This window comes from Ochotona princeps, chromosome 3 (genome assembly GCF_030435755.1).
Source record: "Ochotona princeps isolate mOchPri1 chromosome 3, mOchPri1.hap1, whole genome shotgun sequence".
NCBI lineage: Eukaryota > Metazoa > Chordata > Mammalia > Lagomorpha > Ochotonidae > Ochotona > Ochotona princeps.
In genome coordinates, this window is record NC_080834.1 from 6389408 (window position 1) to 6409527 (window position 20120).

General features: G+C 40.1%; 1 non-coding gene across 1 annotated transcript; it reads left to right on the forward strand.

Annotated features, from left to right (window-relative positions):
- The first annotated feature begins 1458 nt into the window (after positions 1 to 1458).
- Positions 1459 to 1564, forward strand: LOC118758943 (U6 spliceosomal RNA). Its single transcript, XR_004995892.2, has one exon. It is a non-coding gene; the product is annotated as a U6 spliceosomal RNA (small nuclear RNA).
- Positions 1565 to 20120: the final 18556 nt, after the last annotated feature.

Sequence of the window (20120 nt, forward strand, 5' to 3'; positions counted from 1 at the left end):
AGGAAATGAGTCTATAACAAAAATAGATATTTTTGGTGGTACACATTAAAAACAACCTGCAATTTTTAAAAAAGCTATTTTTTTTTAAAAAAGATGTTAGGACAGGAGAAGGGCGAAAAATAAATGAAGACACAGAATATGTCCTAGACAAATGTTGGCTTTATGGATATCAAGTACTCATTAAGTTGCAACATGCAGCTGGGCAAATAAATACTAGCTTCAACCTAAGGAAGAAAAGAGTCAAATACAAGCCAAAATGTTTTGAAGAGTAAAATCAGAAAAAAAAAATTCTCTACTAAAATTTGAAGTGGTCTATACATCGAGAAACTTCTTAAAATAAATTGTTTTAACAAATTTCAGACAATTATAATAATGTTGCAGAAAAGTAGAATATTTTTGTATTTTAATTGATAATAAAAATAATAGTTTACATCAGTAGGTGGAATAAAGATATCAATAAAACTGGTTGTTATCCTGGCTATAAATTTGAAGAAAAATAAAGTTAGAACATCATCCTATTGGCAAAATGAAAGCTTCCAAGAAGTAAACATGAAAACCGTATTTTTTGAAGATGTGTAGAGATCTTAAACTGAAGCCTAAGTTAATTGGTTTATGTTGTTAGAGTCACAAAAGCATTAATAAATCAAACATTAACTGTAACGTTATGGAAGATAAGGTATATCATTTCATCACATATAAACTTGAAGCTCTGTATCAGTGAACATATCTTAAATGAAGTTGAAAATTGAATGATAAACTTGGAGATAATATGACAGAAGTATGGTAAGGAAAATATTTCCAGTTCAAAAAAAAAAAAACGTACTCTGTCACCAAGATTGGAAGTAGCTAAACAAACCCTAATCAGTAACATTCACAGAATAGCAAATATTACCAGAATCAAAATGGCTTATTTTCTGTAGTTGAATTAACAAAAATGATAAGCTTACACCACCTCAAAGGTTCCTAAGGATATATGGAAAGATGTACATCCGTACTCTAAAATAGGCACTGGCCATGTCACTTAACAACTGGAGTGGGAGCTCAGGGGGTTCACGTTGTGACACAGCATTTTAAGCTGTTGTGTGATGTGCCAGCATAGGCAGCTGTTTGAATCCTCTGTTCCACATCTAACCCAGCTCCCTTCCATGGGCCCGGGAAGGCAGCAGTCACCGGAGGCTCAGCCTTGCTCACTGCGGCCATTTGGGAAGTACATCAACAAATGAAAGAGCTCTCCTCTCTCTTTAACTCTGCTTTCAAATAAATAAAATAAATATAAAACAGAAAAAGAAATGTGGACTCAGAAATCCAGTAGCTCTGAGTCCTGTATAATTATATACACAAATGCAAAAGGAATCAAATTCAGGGGAAATTCAAGTATTCTGTAAAAAAAAAAAAATGAATTGAAACTATTTCTTTTGGAGCAAATGAAACTTATTCAAATTTTCTTTTTTTGTGTGTGTGCTCGCTTGGGCAGCACATATACTAGAATTGGAACGATACAGAGATTAGCATGGCCCCTGTGCAAGGATGACATGCAATTTTTTTTAAGATTTATTTTATTTTTTATTGGAAAGTCGGATCTATAGCGAGAAGAGACAAAAAGATCTTCCATCTGCTGGCTCACTCACCAAGTGGCTGCCATGGAGCCAGGAGCTTCTTGGTCTCCCATATGGGTGCAGAGTCCCAAGGCTTTGGGCCATCCTCTGCTGCTTTCCCAGGCCACAAGCAGAGAGCCAGAAGGGAAGTGGAGCAACTGGGACATGAATCAGCACCCACATGGCATCTTGGCCGTTGCAAGTTGACAGTTTATTATCCATTAATGCACTGCGCAGGGCCCCCATTTATTTGTTTGCTTGTTTTTCTCAACATGCAGCTTTCATGACCTTTACAATGGCTTTTCAATAATAGAACGAAAATGAACACTTAAATTTTTATGTGATACATTTTTACTTTTATAATGAATAGAAAATGGGTGTTATAAAAATGTGACATGAGATATGAATTATGCACCCAACTTGGTGTGTGTTGATGATGTGTGTTCAACAATTGAGACTTTCCTTCACAGGGATGACTGGATAAGCTATAACCTCGCCACATCTTAAAATACAAGCAGTGATAAAAACGTTGCTATATCATATTAAAATGTCGGTTAATTCCCCACAATTTTTAGAAAATAGATTTTAGGAAAACAAACACAATGTTTATTTAAAAAAGCACAAGATAGCTTTCAATAAGCATTACATCTCTAAAGCTCCATAGAAAATAGTATTGAAAAAGCTATTGCATTTTAGAGAGGAAACATAATTATGTATATACAGTTTTGTTTCTTTTAATGGTTTAATATTTTAATTAAAATTACAATATTTAACAGGTTGCTTTTATAACTTGTAATAAGATTTTCAATCATTTCAAGATTATTCCATTATAAAGCAGATGCTGAATTTTCTACCATGGTCTATACCTACAATGTGATGATACATTTAAATAGTGGAATGATGGATTTGTTGCTGAAGGACCTTACTATTATAATAATTGGGGTGGAGAGGGACTGTGGTGGGGTGGAAGGAGAAATCCCTGTGCCTATGGAACCCTAGCCCTGAAAATAAAAAGGGCCAAGCATTATAAAACGAGAGTGAGTAGAGCCAAAGAGACCTTCCATCCACCACTGATTTTACTTCTCAAATGGCCATATGTTCCAAGTCTAGGTTAGTTTAGTTCAAAGCCAGGAATCTGGAGCTTCATCCATCCTATCCTCCCGCATGGGTGGCAAGGGTCCAAGTTCGTGGGCCATCCTCCATTGCCTTTACAGGCACATTAGCAGAAAGTGTACAAAACAAAATTCAACAGGTTTTTAATGAGAATGGCAGCAATGATATCTCATTTTATATAAAAATCCACACAAATCTTGTATATCAAGGCCATAATTTCATGCATGGAGGCCACCTATAAGCTACTATTTATGCCTCCATTTGTAATAAACACAGTACATCTGGGATTCATCTTTGATTAACCCTTCTTTGCAATTAAGGAGAGTTAATGAAAACAAATCTAACTTCACTGAATCTTTTCTTTACGTTGAAAGCCCCAAGTGAAAAGCATGCAGGGAAAATGTTCCTCTCTGGGCTAATTGACTATTGTAATATTGTTCAGTAGACCAAGCTCAAGTATGTCAGCCATCCACAACAAGCAACTCCCTAGAAGGAGGATGACTTTACTAGATGAGATTGTTCTCCCTGAAGAAACAAAAAGAAGGGTGTAATAATGATAGTTCCAGCATGACTGGAAAGAATTGCTTTGAGATTGTTTTCTATTGCCTTCCCGAAGATTTCTGGAACAATCTCAATACAAGTAATTTTATTTAGTGCATCTCTGTGAGGACAGGTATACAGAGTTCATGAAATCTTAGATTCATTACCTTGCTGGGAAGACAAAGCCTATAAGTATGAAATAGCCCAGGAACCTCAGAAAGAGACCTACTTTTAAGTGTTAATTGATTTGATAAATTTTAATGGTATGGTAGACCCACAGTGGGATACTCCATATTTATCAAGAAATATTAATTTATTGAATCAGTTCAAATGAGATACATCAAGGCTCATAATATTTCAACTTTGCTCCTCAATCCCTTCATGGGACTTTGATCTGGATCTCTTTGTCTCTTTGTTCTCTTTTCATTTCACTCCCTTTCTCTCACCTTACTCTTCCTGTGTCCGACTGTGTTAGTTAAGACGACTCCTTTTGCTACAGCCAACAGAAACAAATCTGAGCTTTTTGACTTAAAAGAATGTGAAAATATAGCAGGCAGTATATTAGAATGCAAGGAAATCCCACTTACCTGAGCTGGAGGATTCACCTGATCTTCAGAACAACTAGAAGGACAACAAAAAGGTCTCTTCCCCATCTCCCAGATCTTTTCATCTTTGCAAATTAACCAGTCTTCTTCCTTATTCTCTTTGATTTGTTTTGCACTACAAGTTTAACATTGAAATAGACATCCTCAGGCTTTCCATATGAGGAATCCAGACCCCCGAGAGTTCTTTCTTTGGTTTTCCATGTTGACCTTCTCTGTGATGGATTCTCACCTGGCTAGGTTTGGCTCTGAATAGCATCTGTGCAGTCTACTCTGGCTCATGGAGGTGTAGCTCAAAATGATCACAGATGGCTCGCCTGTGGGACTAACGCTGATAATAAAATCATTATTGCTGGATAAACAAATTGGAATATGGAATCCAGAGCTAAAATTCGAAACTTGGACTAATGTAGGCAATATCATGCCCAGTGTAATTATGACCCCAGTGATGGAATTTTTATACTTCATGTGACAGCTTAGTACACGAAAATAGAAAGAGAAAATGTCAAGTTCATCTAGTTAGTTTCAGTCTAGTTAGTTTCACAGCAATGATAACAATAATAGATTTCTGTAAATCCCACTGTCCTCTCCTATTGGGCTTCATGATCTACATCCTTCTAACAAAGTATGCCTCCCATCCACAGGAGTAATCAATAGACTTAATGACATAAATGAAGGCTACCGAAAATGGTCAAAGCCTTATGAAAACCTTTACATGTTGAAAAAGAATGGCTAGGATTGCTGTTGCACAAAAAAAAATGTACACACAGTTATATACACAAAACTTTTGTATACAAACACTTGCTTGGCATACACTAGAACAAATTCTAAATTATGTTGATCTTTTACACTAAGTAATACATATCTATTCCCCATTGGCATGCTCAGTGACTTATACAGTGGGAGTACCCAATAATTTTGAAAAGATACAAGATCAAAATTGCTTCAATCAGCTATTTTACACATAAAATTAAAATGTAATTTTATATTTCAATATTGACTACATTTTCTTTTTATGTGTTCTTCATTTATTTACTACAAATTGGAAAGAGATAGAGAACAAAATTATTCCCTATGTGAGTGCACATCTGATATACAAACCAAATAGCCCAAAGCCCACACAGCTAATAATCTTCCTTACCAAACTCTCATATGCCACACCAATATTTCTTTTCCCTAAAACAGGAGGAAGAAGAGGAGGAAGTGGAAGAAACGGAAGAAGAAGAAGGAGAAGGAGAAGAGGTATCCAGGAGGATCTGAGGAGCTGACAAATGAGAAGTTGCTGGCACGCTCTGAGGCTAGTTCCCCCTCCAGGAGGAACACCTTTCCATTGCTGGGCTGTTTGTGATAAGTGTTGCTGTCGCCCTCAAGGCTACAAACAGGCTTGTCTCATCCTGAGTACCATCATGGAGAGAGCAAAATAGCCAGTCCTTCTCTTCTCTCTTGCAGGGTAGTATCTACTTTGAGACTTGATGTAAGTCCCTAGAACAGAAGGGAAAGAACCCTTCCAAGCAAGGCTTCACATTAGCCCTATCCTGGCTGTCAGGGCCACTGCATGTCATTCCACTTCAAAACCATGGCAGAAAATATCTGTACTCTTACTCGAATACCCTGAGTAAGTCACTATGATTTTTTTTACCAACATTTTAATTTGTCAAATAAAACTACAATCCAAAGACTAATGAGGAAAACAAAAATCTTCACAGACCATGACAAATTTTTCTGCTCTACTAAAACGAAATCTGATTTAGAAGATGTGCTTCGCTCACCTACTGGAGATTTAATGTTTCATTGTTACATTTTACTAACTTTAAATTTAAATAATTGGAGTGGAAGTTGGCTAACTGTGTTAAATACTTTTTGTGGTAATTAAAATATAAATTAGGAGTAGACTTTAGGTATGCTGTTTAAGGAGCCTTTTTGAATGCCTGCACCCTAGACTAGGAATGCTAGCTTTGATTGCTACAGTCTACTTTTGATTCTCACTATTTAAGTCCCTAGTTTCCATGTAAGAAACCCAGCCTGAATTCTAGCTCACAGCTTCAGTATGTCTCAGCTCAGGCTCTTGGGGAAAACTGAAGGGTAGAAACGTGGATGGAATTTCTCTCCTAAATTTACAGCATAAATAAAATGCCTCTTAAGTTATAACTTAGATATACTTAGCATATATTTTAACAGTTTTTTTAAATCACATATATTCCTAAGAACTCATGCAATATATATAAAGTTATGGATCCCATTCTCAGTTTCCATCAGTTGTAAGGGAGGATACAGCAGGGTGCTGTCAGAGCACAGAGTAATGGCCCATAACTGAGTCTATAACAGCCAGGAAGGATTTGGTTAAGAAATGACAGAAAGGCTGACTGAAGGAGGAATGACAGAAGTAGAGGAAAATGTTCCAGGCCTGGATAAAGGCCCAGAAGCAGAGGCAATGTGTGGCAGGTCGCTGTGCTGGTAGTTCCAGGGCGTGGCAGGTGGCTGTGCTGTTATTCCAGTGTGTGGCAGGTGGCTGTGCTGGTAGTTCCATGGCCTTTGGTCATGGAATGCCCTTCATATCGAATAGGGGGTTGGTCATGTGACTTGTTTTAGCCCCTGGGTTAGTGACAAGCTTGTTCCATGCAAAAAGTACTTGTTTTGTTGTTGTTGTTGTTGTTGTTTGCTCCCTCTCTTCAACACCTGTGATGATTTCAAGAACATAGTCAGATATTCTGTGGGAAAATGAGACCTGAGAAAATGTGCAGAAGCATCCCAGCTGGTCCAATGGCTTGACAACTATAAGCCAAGTCAATGATCCCATTCCATTGAACAAGTACTCCAAACAGCCAACATCACCCAATTGCCCAGGAGACTCAAAAGCAACACATTTAGGGTGGTCTGTTCCACACAGTACTGAAACAACAGGTAAATGATTGAGAAGATGACATAGAACGGCAGGTCAAAAATTAAAAATACTTTATTATTTCAGAATGTTTTATTAAACTTATACATAAGTTGAAATCTTACAAATGGTAATTCCAATTATGTCACATCTTCGGAGATGGGTTTTTGTGCCTTTCTGTTCTCTTTCTTTTATTATTATTGTTTTCTATGATACAGTTTTGTGTCGGTAGGGATTCGAACTTCCTCCATCTCCATTCTCTTTTTATTTATTTGTCTGCATGTATTCACTGCTTTCTGGTTCCTAAACCTGTCATGCACTTGAAAATACTGAAAAAAAAAATAAATTGAATACGTATGTTATTTCCATGGTCCTACACTGTATGGATAAATTTCCAGGTTTAATTTTATAATCCATTGCTTTGTTTTATATTTATTAACTGTGCTTGTCTCTCCTAAGCTTGAGCTTCATCTATACTCGCCTCATGTTTTCTTCTTATAAGAAACCTACACCTGGTTCTACCATTGTGTTACAGTAAATAAGTCCTACCACCTGCTACATTGCATCCCATCCAAGCACCAGCTCAAGTTGACCTCAAGATGCATTCACTTTCATTGGAAAGTCAGATTCTGTCTGCTTGTTCACTTCCCAAGTAGCCACAGCAGCAAGAGCTGAGCTAATCCAAAGTCAGGAGCCAGGAGCCCTTTCTTGGTCTCTCATGTGGGTGCAGGCTCGATTGCTTTCCCAGACTTTGGGTGGGCGGGAAACCGGGTGGGGCTTCTCCCTCAATCCCCCCCTTTACCTCGGATACATGATGGAAACAATATGGACATAATAGTATTACCCACTTCCCTATACCCCCTGAAACTTTTTTTTTTAACTGTAATTAACTATGTAAAGATTGTCAACAATACAATAAAAAATATTAAAAAAAAGACTTTAGATTCAAATGTGACTCTAAAATTGTTAATAATGAAATGTAAAGGGAAATTGTAGATTCCAATGTTTACTGAGACTTTCTAACATAAAACATCTTTGGATTGTTTTTCAAAATGTTTCAATAATATATTAAAAAAAAAAAAAAAAGAAGAAGAAGAAGACAACCCAGCTGTTTGGGCCCCCCAACAAAAATGTAGAAAACCTGGAAAAAGCTGCTGGCTGTGGACTGAAGCAGAGCAATAAAAATCCATTCTCTCCTTCTGTCTTTCTCCCCACTATGCCACGAGGTTAGCCTCTACACCTGCTACTTCCACTTTGTGTTTTCCCTCCAAATGGAATAACAATACAATGTCAGAAATGTTGAGCTCACACAAGTGATAATAAAGATTATGTCCTAATAAAGAGCCAAAGAGAGACAAGGATTAGCAATACAATGAGAAACAAATGGATGAATTCATATAGCATAGCAATTGGGGATCATGTATTTGTATCATATGTTGGTAACTCCTGAGATCATATTCATAAAAGAGTGCACTTGGGAATAATTGGTAACTTGCTCTAGAAGAAGTCATTCAAGAATGTCTTCTGTTTGGGAGACACTGTCATCCATTATAAAAATTTAAAATTTTTTTTTGCTGAATAGAAAATATCAGCCAATAAATTTGCTCTTTGCTGGAAAAGTATCTTCTTTGCAAAGTGTTAAGAATGTGTGTTTCAAAATGAGAAGTCATTTAAACATTAGACAAGTCAGAATGATTGATAGAAAGTGCAAAGTAGGCCTTTATTTATTTATTTATTTTTATTACAGTCAGATATACAGAGAGGAGGAGAGACGGAGAGGAAGATCTTCGATCCAATGATTCACTCCCCAAGTGAGCGCAACGGCCGGTGCTGCACCGATCTGAAGCCGGGAACCAGGAAACTCCTCCGGGTCTCCCACGCGGGTACAGGTTCCCAAGGCTTGGGCCGTCCTCGACTGCTTTCCCAGGCCACAAGCAGGGAGCTGGATGGGAAGCAGAGCCGCCAGGGCTAGAACCGGTGCCCATATGGGATCCTGGTGCATTCAAGGCGAGGACTTTAGCCGCTAGGCCACGCCGCCCGGCCCCAAACTAGTCCTTTAAATACTGGATTTTCTTAATTCTTTTACATTTCTAATAATTCAACAGTCAACCTTTGCTTGTTTCTAGTCTTCTGTAAAGGGACTCAGAAATCCACTATAATATATTTCTATTCTATTTGGTTTAATGCAAATGTAGATTAAATCAGTTATAAAAAATAAACACCATAAATCTAATATAGTATCTCTCCAATGAAGGACAGTTTAAAAGTAACCTGGCAGTGGCTGTGATGAAGGCCTGATAATAGAACTAATGGAAATGGAATGGATTCTACCGCCCTTCTTATTTATCACTCGGCTTTTTAAGATGAAATCTACGCTTGTGTGTCAAGTTGCTCTGTGTACTCGTCTGCATGTGTTTCTTTAATGTTGTTAGAAAAGGAAAATAAAAAGGAGATGGAGAAAACCGCTAAGGAACTATAGTAGAATTTATGATTCTGGGTAGAAGTGATGCTAATTTTATAGACCAAGTAGTTCTTCTGCAGATAAAATGCTTGCAGGTGATTTAATACACGAACTGAAGATTTTTCTACTTTTGTTTTATCAGTGTCACATGGTGAAATGCTCCATTAAATGCATGTAACAGTTTTTAATGTAACTTTGCCTTCTACTAAAAATAAAAGCAATTGGATAAGCTTTCATTTATTTGAATTACTTCACATGATATGCAAAAAACAGGTAGAAATGTGTCTTCTTGGTTCTGTTACCCCTAACAAGGAATGTAATTTCTCCAGGATTCTGTTTCACTATCTGCAAACTCAAAACAAATAAACCTATTGTATCAATTACGACCATATAATGAGGACAATAGCTTAATCAAGTTAGAAAACAATCTACCTGCCATGTACTGGACACTTGTTCATTCTATTCTGTCAGTGAAATGTTGATACGTGTGTAAGCCCCACAGCTGTAACCATTTGTGAAGTAAACCAATGGATGAAGAGCTCTCTCCCCATTTCTCCAAATCTCTCTGAAACTGTTTTTCAAATAAATAAAAAAATTCCAAAAATGTATCCTAAAAAATAAGAAAAATTAGGACCTAACATTATAGCATTTCTGGCAAAGCCATTACCTGACACCGTTATCACATACGGGTAGCAGTTCATGGCCCAACTGTCAAGCTTCTAGTTCAGCTCCCTGACAAGAGCCTAGGAAAACTAGAAAATACCCCAAGTATTTGGGCCACTGCTATCCACATTGAAGACCCAGATAATGCTCCTGGCATTGGGCTGTTGGCCTGGTCCATCCTTAGCCATTGCACCATCTGGGGTATAAGGCAGTGAATGGAGAATGTTTCTCTAACTCTCCCTTTTCCTCTGTATCTCACTTTCAAGTAACTCAATATATCTTTAAAAACAATAATATTTCTTAAAAAAGAAAAAAAAAACATTTTGAGTTTACTTCCAATCAGAAACAAAACTCACAGCATTTTTAAATCTACAGTTCTTAGAGTCAGGTCTCTATATCCTACGAAACAGTAAGTGATTTTTCAAAAGCTTTAGGTAAGCCAAGTTGCAGAATCCATCCGGTGACAGAACAACACATCTTGATTATCAGACCCAGGAAGATATCTGAATTTTATGCTATCAGTAAGGCTTCCTTCATATCAACCACTACAGTATCATCGCTGATAGTAAGAACAAAAGAAGCTATTAGTGTGCACACATATTTTTCTCGCTGTTATATAGATTAAAACATAAAAACTAAGTATTTCCATGTGGGCTCAATCACAAAATCTAGAAGTGTCCTTCTTTATACATATAAATATATACATGCAAAGCATACATTATGTTTACTTTCTAAAATATTCCTTCATCTTTTATGATATCTTGATGCAGCATAGATATATGATTAGTCAAAGAACCTCAGTGTAACAAGAGGCCTCATAATAGTCAGTATAATGCTAGAGAATTTCACCTGTGTCTTTCAGAACCCTAGTAGCTACTGTAGCTCCTGAAGCAGTCACATGCTCACTCATGACTCCAGTTTTCCAAGCAAAATGACCTCTTTTTGTCAAAATTCTATGTATTAAAGCATGCATTTATGAAACAGTATCATAAAATATTAAACTGTAGAAACTTATTTTTATAACTAAATTCTCTGATTCTGAGCCTATACAAAACCTGGTCACTTACCTGGAGAGCTAACAGACTTTCTTCCATCACACCCAGGTTACCTGTTCATGAAGAAGAGTCATTCAGAATTTTTGAATGTGGATTTAGTAATAATGCTGAGAAAATCTATGCCTAATATGTATTCCAGAAAAAAAGACTTTAAAATAATTAATAAAAATAAAATAACATAAATGTTACTGTTATCCCTTCATAAATTCTCAGACAAGGCTTAGAGGACATTATCTTGCAAGCAAAATCACAAATCCTTGCCTAGGTTGCATTGGACCTAGGCTAGTGTTACACTGCAGGAAGAAACGCAGCTAATAACCAGCAGGCATTCTGGGACTGGTTAATGTCAAATTTGTGTTGACTATACCCATGTGCCAACCTAGTTTGCCAATTCTATTTTTTTAAAAGATATGTGGACGTAGTCACTGGCATGGAAGCAGACAGGGCCTGGGAACCCATGCACGAATGTGCCTGAGCCCCAGGTAGGCAGGCAGGGCCCAGGCTGGTACAACACACTGCCAAAGAACAGGCTTGCTCTTGGCATCGGGGGGAGGGCTGTGCATTGCTCAAGGAAGGAGGTCTCGGGATGTGTAGGAGAGAGGACTGTTGAGGGAAAACATGACAGGTGAGGAATGACTTCTGGGAGACTTCCACCAACCAGGATACTGCATGTGCAGGTAAACAAGGGAGCTGAGACTGGGTTGTTTGGAAGAGAGAAATCAGAGGACATTTTGGGGCCAAACCAATATACCTGCCAACGTGGGAAATTTGAGCTAGCTAGTTAGTATCAACCACTGTCTACTGGCACACACAAAAGCCATGTTTGTGTTGGGGCATGGTGTAGACCACATCAAGCTGGCTACAACACTAACCAGCTCACTGGGTCTGGGAGCCGACTCTGTGGGGGATTGATGGGTTCATCCCAGTGGGACTGCCATACCAGCTGGTTTGCATAAAGAGTGGGAGTGGTGATGGGCTAAAGCTAGTCATGATCATGGAACTCACCAACACTCATGGGTATGGGGGTTGGGAACAGTCTAGCCTCATCCAGACTAAAGCACTCACAGTGCACCCCAAGCGTTGGATGTGGAAAATCAGGGGACACAACATTCACCAGCACACACAATGGGTGAGACTTGGGGGCAGACTGTGCTGATTAAGGACCTACCATCTGCCGACATGCATGAGATCTGGGTCTGGGAGTGGGCCTGGTGGGGGAGCTTGGGGAACTCCCTGATGGGCCATAGTTCCCACTGATGATCCCTGATGGGCCATAGCTCCCACTGATGATCACATCAGTCAGGACTAAATATCGGTCAGGTCAGGCAGAATTGCTTCATTTGTGCATTATGTGAGTTGGCTGTGTTGGCGGGGAGCATGGGTTGACAGACCAGGCAGGGCCAGACAACCATAGCACACTGGCATGTGCAGGATCCAGGATTGGGTGTGAGTCATGCCAGGTAAGCTAGGCTATCACACCAACTGGTTTGCATAAAAACCAGAGATGAGGGCAGGCTTGGCATGGCTAGAATGCAGCACCCATCAGCAAGAGTTAGAACAGGGGTCAGGCCAGACCAGGCCAAGATGCAACATCCAAATACAAAGGCCAAGATGGGGTTAAGGCCTTGCCGGACTGGACTGGAGCAACCACCAGCATGTGCTAGTTCTGTGACAGGGAGTGGGCCTGTTCAGGAGCTAAGGGGACATCCTCATTGGGCTCATTCTCTGGCTACTTCCCACTAGTGAGTCCAAGATCTGGAACAGGAGGTGGAACACTGGGTTGGACATGGATGTAGACTGGGTTTGGGGTATGCCAGATTGTGCTAAGCTCCAGCACCTGTTGATGCTCACAAGAGCCAGAGTTGAGGTAAGACTTACTGGGCTAGGTAATGGCATCCATTGAATCATGCGAGATTTCAGTCTGGTCTGTAGCACCTAATGGAAAGAACCAGAAAGAGTGAGGGACAGTCAGGCAAAGCCACTGTACCTGCTGGGACAGGAGGTAGCCAAGTCAGGCTGGGTCAAGGGCTCCTGGTATAGGAAAATTTCTGACTGGGAGTTGATCTGGTAGAGGAGTTTGGGGAATTATTCTGTCAGGACGCAGTCCCTGGAGGTGAATATACAAACCATGGCTAGAAGCAGCCCAGACCAAGCCAAGTTACAGTACCTGCTGGCATACATGTGGGTCAAGTCTCGGGGTGGGTCAGGCTGGGCCAGTTCATAACATCTACTGGCAGATGTGAGAAACAGGATGGGGTGCAATGCAGTACAGGCCAGGTTGGAATGCAGCACCAGCCATTTCACCTTAGGATCCAGACAGGGGAGTGGAGGATGGCTAGGCTGTAGCACCTGCCAGCATGAGCTGGAATCAGGGGCAGACCAGACTGAATCAGCCTGCAGCACTCACTGGTGAATACCATGGTGAGGCAGGTCGTTCCAGACTGGGTCTCAGCAACCACCAGCACATATAAGACCTGGGATAGAAGGTAAGCCCAGTACCAGGGCTACAAGGGTAATCCTGTTTGGTCACTGCTCCCTTTGGTAAGTAAAAAATACTGAGATCAGGGCAGATGAGGCTGGGCAGGGCTGCAGCATCCAGTGAGCTGCATGTGAGCTGGGTCTCGGGGAGAACCAGGCTGGACTAGGAAACATATCCAGTGGTGGATGCATGAGCCAGAGTAGACTTGGCCTGGACAGGTTGATGCCATAGCATTAGCCAACAGATGCTGAGACTGGGAGGGGGAGGGGGGAAATTCTCTCAGGATACACCACAGAACCACCTGGAATACGCAAGACCCAGGACTGGGAGTAGACTTAGTCGTGAAACTTGAGAGTTGATTGGGATGCAGGACCAAGTGGAACACTCATCTGCACACACAGGCATGTGCAGGAAGCAGGACTGGGGGCGGGCCTTGTGGGGGTTACTAGGGGTTGCTCCAACTAGACTACAGCTCCCACTGGTGTTCATGAGGGCCAAGTGTGTAGTGGGCTGGGATGGGCAGGGCCAAGCATCCATCGGTTTGCATACGAAATGGTACTGGGGACAGAACTGAACAGGCTACTGCAACCACCAGTGTGTGTAGGCTGATATGAGTGATGGACTCTGCTGGACTGGTTAGCACACACTGGAGTCAGATCTGGGGTCACCTCTGGTAAGATTTGTTTTGGGAATGCTCCCACAACTGGGCCACTGCCCTCAGAATTCCAACTACAGGGAGAATCACAGGATCTGTGGTTTGACCACGGAGTGTATGTTTTAGAACAGGGTGTCTTCAGTTGCTGAAGCCTCTGTAGTGGATGGCATGCCCAGATATGTTTGGAGGACATGACAATCAGTTCCTCGAAACCTGCAGAGGATGTCTAGTATCATGGACAGCCAAACATACTGGACAGCTCTCCTAACCAAGCTTTGACAATGAATGTCTGGGCGAAAGGAAACTCTGTGATGTGTATGTCAGCCAGTGGACCTTGGAAGTATTTCCTCTATCTTAGAGCAATGAAATCAATAGCATTGCAGAACCATCAAATTCACTTAAGTAATACCCTTAGAACCCGCTGCACATTAGCGACACAAGGATGACACTGAGTAGCCATCCCCCATTCCCAGGTACTGATGCTATTGGGGGGCTGGGATCGGCCCATGTCCCTTCTATCCCCACTTTCACCACATACAGGAACAAAGAAGAAGATGGGAAACAGTTGTCTCATCTATTTATCCCCATTCCTCGACCTTCCACACCTAATCGTTAGCCCACACAGGCATGCATCCTTCTCAATTCTTATTCTCAATGTCATCAAAAATAAAATAAATTTATTATTTTAAAAATGCTCTTTCTTAGGGTAGAAATAAATTATTTCAAAAGGAAGAAGCTTGTGTTCTTCAAATACAACTATTTCAAATAAATAAATAAAAGAAACCAGAATTTTCATGCCAATTCCTTTTTTTAAAAAAAGAGCTTTATGTATTTTCTTTCATTTGGAAAGCATATTGACAGAGAGAAGGAGTGACGGAAAGAGATCTTTCATTCTCTGGTCCAGTCCCCACATGGCCACAATAGCCCCCTGCTGTTTCCCTGAGTGGTGAGCTGGGAGATGGATTGAACATGGAACAGCAAAGTCTTGAACTGCACCCAAAATGGATGTCAATACTTCGAGCTGGACACACCAGCCCGCATGTTCTGTCAGTCCTCTCCTTGTGAAATTTTCCATGGAGTCAAACACAAACACAGCAGGATATTCCTGAAAGTATGAGCGCAGGTTTTACTTAGTAGTGGTTGATTCCTGGGAAGAATTGAATCCCACTCCAATTGAGTAGAGATACTGGGGTGTTTCACGGGAAGAATGGGAAGTGGCAGACTTGAGCAGAGACCAGACAACAGCTCTAACCCTTGCCAACATGCAGTCTTCAAAGGCAGATCCTTTTGGGCTGTCAACGTAGCGATGTTCCCTTGACCTATTGGAAGCTATGTACTTTGTAGGCCAAGTCTTAGCGTAGGTGACAGGAATGTCCTCACTCGGCTAGGCCAAGGAAACATCTCTACACATGGTTGCTTTCTCTTTTGTCAAAAAATTCCAGTTTCTTTCTCTGGAGGCCAATGAAGTTCCAGGAAAAGACATCTTTCTTTCGCACATGTTTGATTCTATTTAGCATTAATTGTACTTAAAAAAAAAAAAACATAAAAATAAAACCTTAAGCCTCACTGGCATTCTCCTTCCCAGCTACGAATTGCATGGGAGGCATTCAGCTGAATTTACTCATTTCTAGAATCTTATCTTTTACAAGCCTTTGGGAAAGTTTCCACTAATTCTGTGATACATGACGTGGTTATAATATGTCCATCACCCATTGTTCTTTGACACACTCTAACATAGCAGAGAGTGCTATTCCAGATTTTTCCAGTCACAGGTAGAACCTGCACAAAAAAATAAAACACTTCCTAATAATAATGGGATTTTCACTAAACTAACAGAATCATATTTTTTGTTGAACAAAAGGAGAGCAAATTCTTTTTTTTTAAAGAAATAGAACTTAAAAATTTATTGAACATGAGGGAATCTTGAAAAAAATCAATTAACTTTAGAAACCAAAGAAAAAAAGATCCAATTACTATTTGGAACACCCTTCTATCGTATTAAAGCCATTCTCTATCTTTCTCAATAATCAAGTCACATAATACAGGCAATGCTTTGGCTTTCTGATTCCAAGAAATCAAATGATCTATTTCTATCAATAAAAATCATGAAATAAAATATAGATGATAGTGTATTAGTTGTCTTTCTTGCAAATTGCATTCTTTTTTTAAATTTTATTATTTTTTCCCATTAATTACAATGTATTACGTGACACAATTTCATAGGTACTGGGATTCTTCCCCCTTCACCCCAAACCCTCCCCCCCCCGGTGGATTCCTCCATCCTGATGCATAGCCACAGCTCAAGTTCCGCTGGGATTCCCTCATTGCAAGCATATACCATACATAGAGTCCAGCATCCCATTGTCCAGATTCAATGACCTCTTAGGGAGGCCCTCTCAGGTCCGAAGGCAGAGCCAACAGAGTGTCATCCCGATCAACTAGAAGCACCAACATATCATCAGCAACAATCCAGGTATGATCAGGCTGGTGCAGAGTCCACTGACTGATTTAGACCATCATAGCGTCTCCCCTTGTCCAGTATTTCGCTGCCAACATATAACTGATTTGGTTGATTGATCTATTCCATCTTCCGTCTTTTCTTGGTTAATGTTCTGATTCCTCCATTATGATTAAGGGAGTTCCCAAAGAAACTGTGAGGTGTTCCCAGACCAGGTTCCTACATGTACTAGCAAGCACAGTGCCCGGCACAATCCATCACCCCAATCAGCTGGTGGTTGCAACTGCTGGGTTGGTTCTATTCTCAGCCCCGACCAAAGAGAGCAAATTCTTTAAGACGCTGTGAAATTTTACATTATGGTATGAAGATAAATTTTGAAGGGAAGAAGCAGACCCAATCTTATCAATCGAGAAGCATAAGATCCTTACAGGAGAGCTTATACTCAGCTCTGCTAAATATATAATTTTCAATAGCTATCCCCAACAACTGAAGTTAATAGAATTTTAGCTCAGCTAATAATGGCGCCAGATGGAGGCATTAGTCCCAGTCTGGTTTTTTTTTTTTTTTTTTTTTTTTTTCCACAGCATGTCCTGAGTTCATCTTTTCCAACCATCTCAGGAGTACAGCCTGAACTTACTGGTTGACTTTCTAACTCCTGGGCTTTATTACTAGATCCTCAGTTTGTATTTTGTCATATGTTTTATTTCTATTTTCAATTCCCTGTACCCTCTTTTTCTCATTATTCACTGGCAGAGATGAGTCATGAATTGGTGGAATTGACGTGCGTTCAGCCATGGAAAAGTAAATAGAAGTAAATTCTGGAATAAATGCTTCATGAATGGCCTTGTAAAGCTGCCACTCCAACCTCAAGCACTCCCGGGCAAGGCTAACTGCTAAGGATTATCTGAAGATTGAAAAAAGGAGGTTTGACATTTATTTTTATAAAGGGAGCAGGAGGAAAGGAATGATGGGAAAACATGCCACCTTACAGATTAGCTGTTCCTTGTCCAATAACCTGGGCTACCCTTGAGCTCAATATGAAAAATAGGTAAGTCCAGAAGAAAAACAACTATTTCTAGGAGACTTGGGTCTTAAATATTGCTGCTTCTGGACTGAAGTAATCCTTAGACCGACACAGTGCTGGAGAGAAGAATTCAGTGCCTCTTCAGTCGCCCAGCTCTGGATCCATCTCTGGACAGTACCATGGGTGTGCACACGGAGGCTCTCACGCAGTTCTTCCCGAGAGGTTGATACCACCCACATTCACAGGACACGTCAAGAACTAGCACCAGATAAGGCAGAACAGGAAGGGAAAGGACTGTTGGTTACTATTTGGTGTCACTGATAATACCAAATGGCAAATCCCTACAGGACACTTCTCTCAGGCTACAGAAATACCAGAAGGAGCTCTGTGGAATTTGCAAGTACAATTGGAAACAACACTAGAAATTTTGAATTATTGAGGTTAATATAGGTTATTTCATGTTTAGATGTCAGACCAGAATAGAGATGTCACATATTAACTATATAACAAAGAAGGTTTTGAGATGAAGAGTGTTAATCTGTGATATTTGAGAGCTCTCTGTGTCAAAATTACTTCACGCTTCTACAAACTTTTCATAAATAGAGCCACCAGTGGTTCAATGTATTTTCTTCTAAGGCAATTGATAAAAGCTGAGGACTGTAACTGTTAAAAAGGTAATCAGAGCAAAAAAAATCTGATTTTGAGTTGGCACTTAAAGAAAACAGGACATAATGTTTAAGATTTAGTGTAGGGATCATCCCAGGAAAGGCTGCTCATGATAACAGCATGTCACAATGGAAGTGTGACTCTCAAAGGAGTATGTGTTCAAAGCACATGGCTTCAGATGGACTCAACTAAAAGTAAGTAGAAAGTCAAGTTTGTGAGGTTTCATATTCAGGGCCGCAACCAACAAGGCATTTATTTAGAGAGCTACATAAATAATGAACTAATCTACTCTAAAATATCATTTGACAGTTTAAGTACAATAAAAAGTGACTTTGTTATATGCTATTAGAGCATTCTTGGAGCCGACACTGTAGCACAGAGGTTAAGGCCACCATCTGTGATTCCAGCATCCCATATGGGCACCAGTTGTTGTCCCAACTGCTCCCTCAGAACCAGGTGTCTGACATTGGCCTGGGAAATGCAGTGGAAGCAGCCCTGCAACCGTTATAGTGAGCCGATGGGAGCGCCTAGCTCTGCTTCTGCCTGGCCTAGGCTGGCTGGTGGACTGATTTGAAAAGCGAACTATCAGGTAGAAGACACCCCCACCTTTGTTTTCTATTAACATTTTGCTTAGTTCATTACTTTTTTTCTTGTTATAGCATTTTAATAGCAAGCAAATGTGGCAGGCACTTGACACAACAATAAGGTGCTAATTACGATCCAAGATGGTTGAATACCATCCTAGAATGTTTCAATTCAGTGCCCACCCCCCATTTCCCATTTCAAGCTTCCTGCCTGAGCAGACCTGGGACACAGCAGGTAACAGCTAAGGCTCTTAGGTCCCTGTCACCTGTGTGTGAGCCTGGGATTGAGCTCCTAGATCCTGGCTATGGGCCAAACCCATCATGTCAATCATGGGTGTTTGGGAAGGAGAAAAATCTAACAAGGGCTCTTAATTTAGTGAACACAAGCATCTATGTTTGGCAACTGTACTCTCCTGTTTTCTTCTAAATAATGAGCCTTGGGTGACTAAGGCTGTGGTCTCTCTTTCTCTCTAAACATTTTAAGAGCAGGCCATTAGTGCAAAAGTTAAGTATTGCGCATTTGAGTGAGTATATCTGTTTTAATAGTGGCTCCATCATTATATCATTAAGCTAGGGCAATAAACTTTCTGTGCTATGAAAATAAACTATTTTCGTAGTAGGTAAAGTGGGGTCTATAACAGCATTGAACTTGTAGAATTAAGTTACATGCATAGAAATCAGAAAATAATGCCTGCTACAAATTTGGAAGTCACTGATTTTTAGCTATAATCACTGACATTTTGAATATAATAGAGGAAATCAAGAAAAACGTTTTCCTGTCGCACATACATTCAAGGACAATACAAGGAACTGGTGACAACTTGGATACATTCTCCATTCTATCGTTTCAGTTTGTTTGCAAGCAGACATTTTTGGTATCCTCTTCTCATTCCTAGCACTACATAATAGGACTCAGTGCTTACATATGTCAAGCCAAGGATGGATATTAATGGCGTTTTCTATCACGCCACTTGTCCCACAGTGCAAGACTTACAGCATGTTAGAATTGGGAAAACAATCCAGTAATTCAGTGGTCTTCAAACATCTATTGTGTTTTTTAACATGGTATTGAATGACCAATATGTTAGAAAATGCAAGTTCTTAACCACATCCTGTGACTACTTCCTTGACATCTCAATTTTAGTATATACACAACCAGCTGCTATCAACCTTTTTTTTTCTCCCAAGCTAACATGTTTTTGAGTTCAACCTAAATCGGAGTGGCACAGGAACAGTGGAAGGATCAACGTTAACATGCATCATATATAACAGCTGAGTACAAACTTAACATCAAAGTTTCTATGCAGTTGCATCTTGTTTAGCATTACCAGTCATAAATTAATAAAG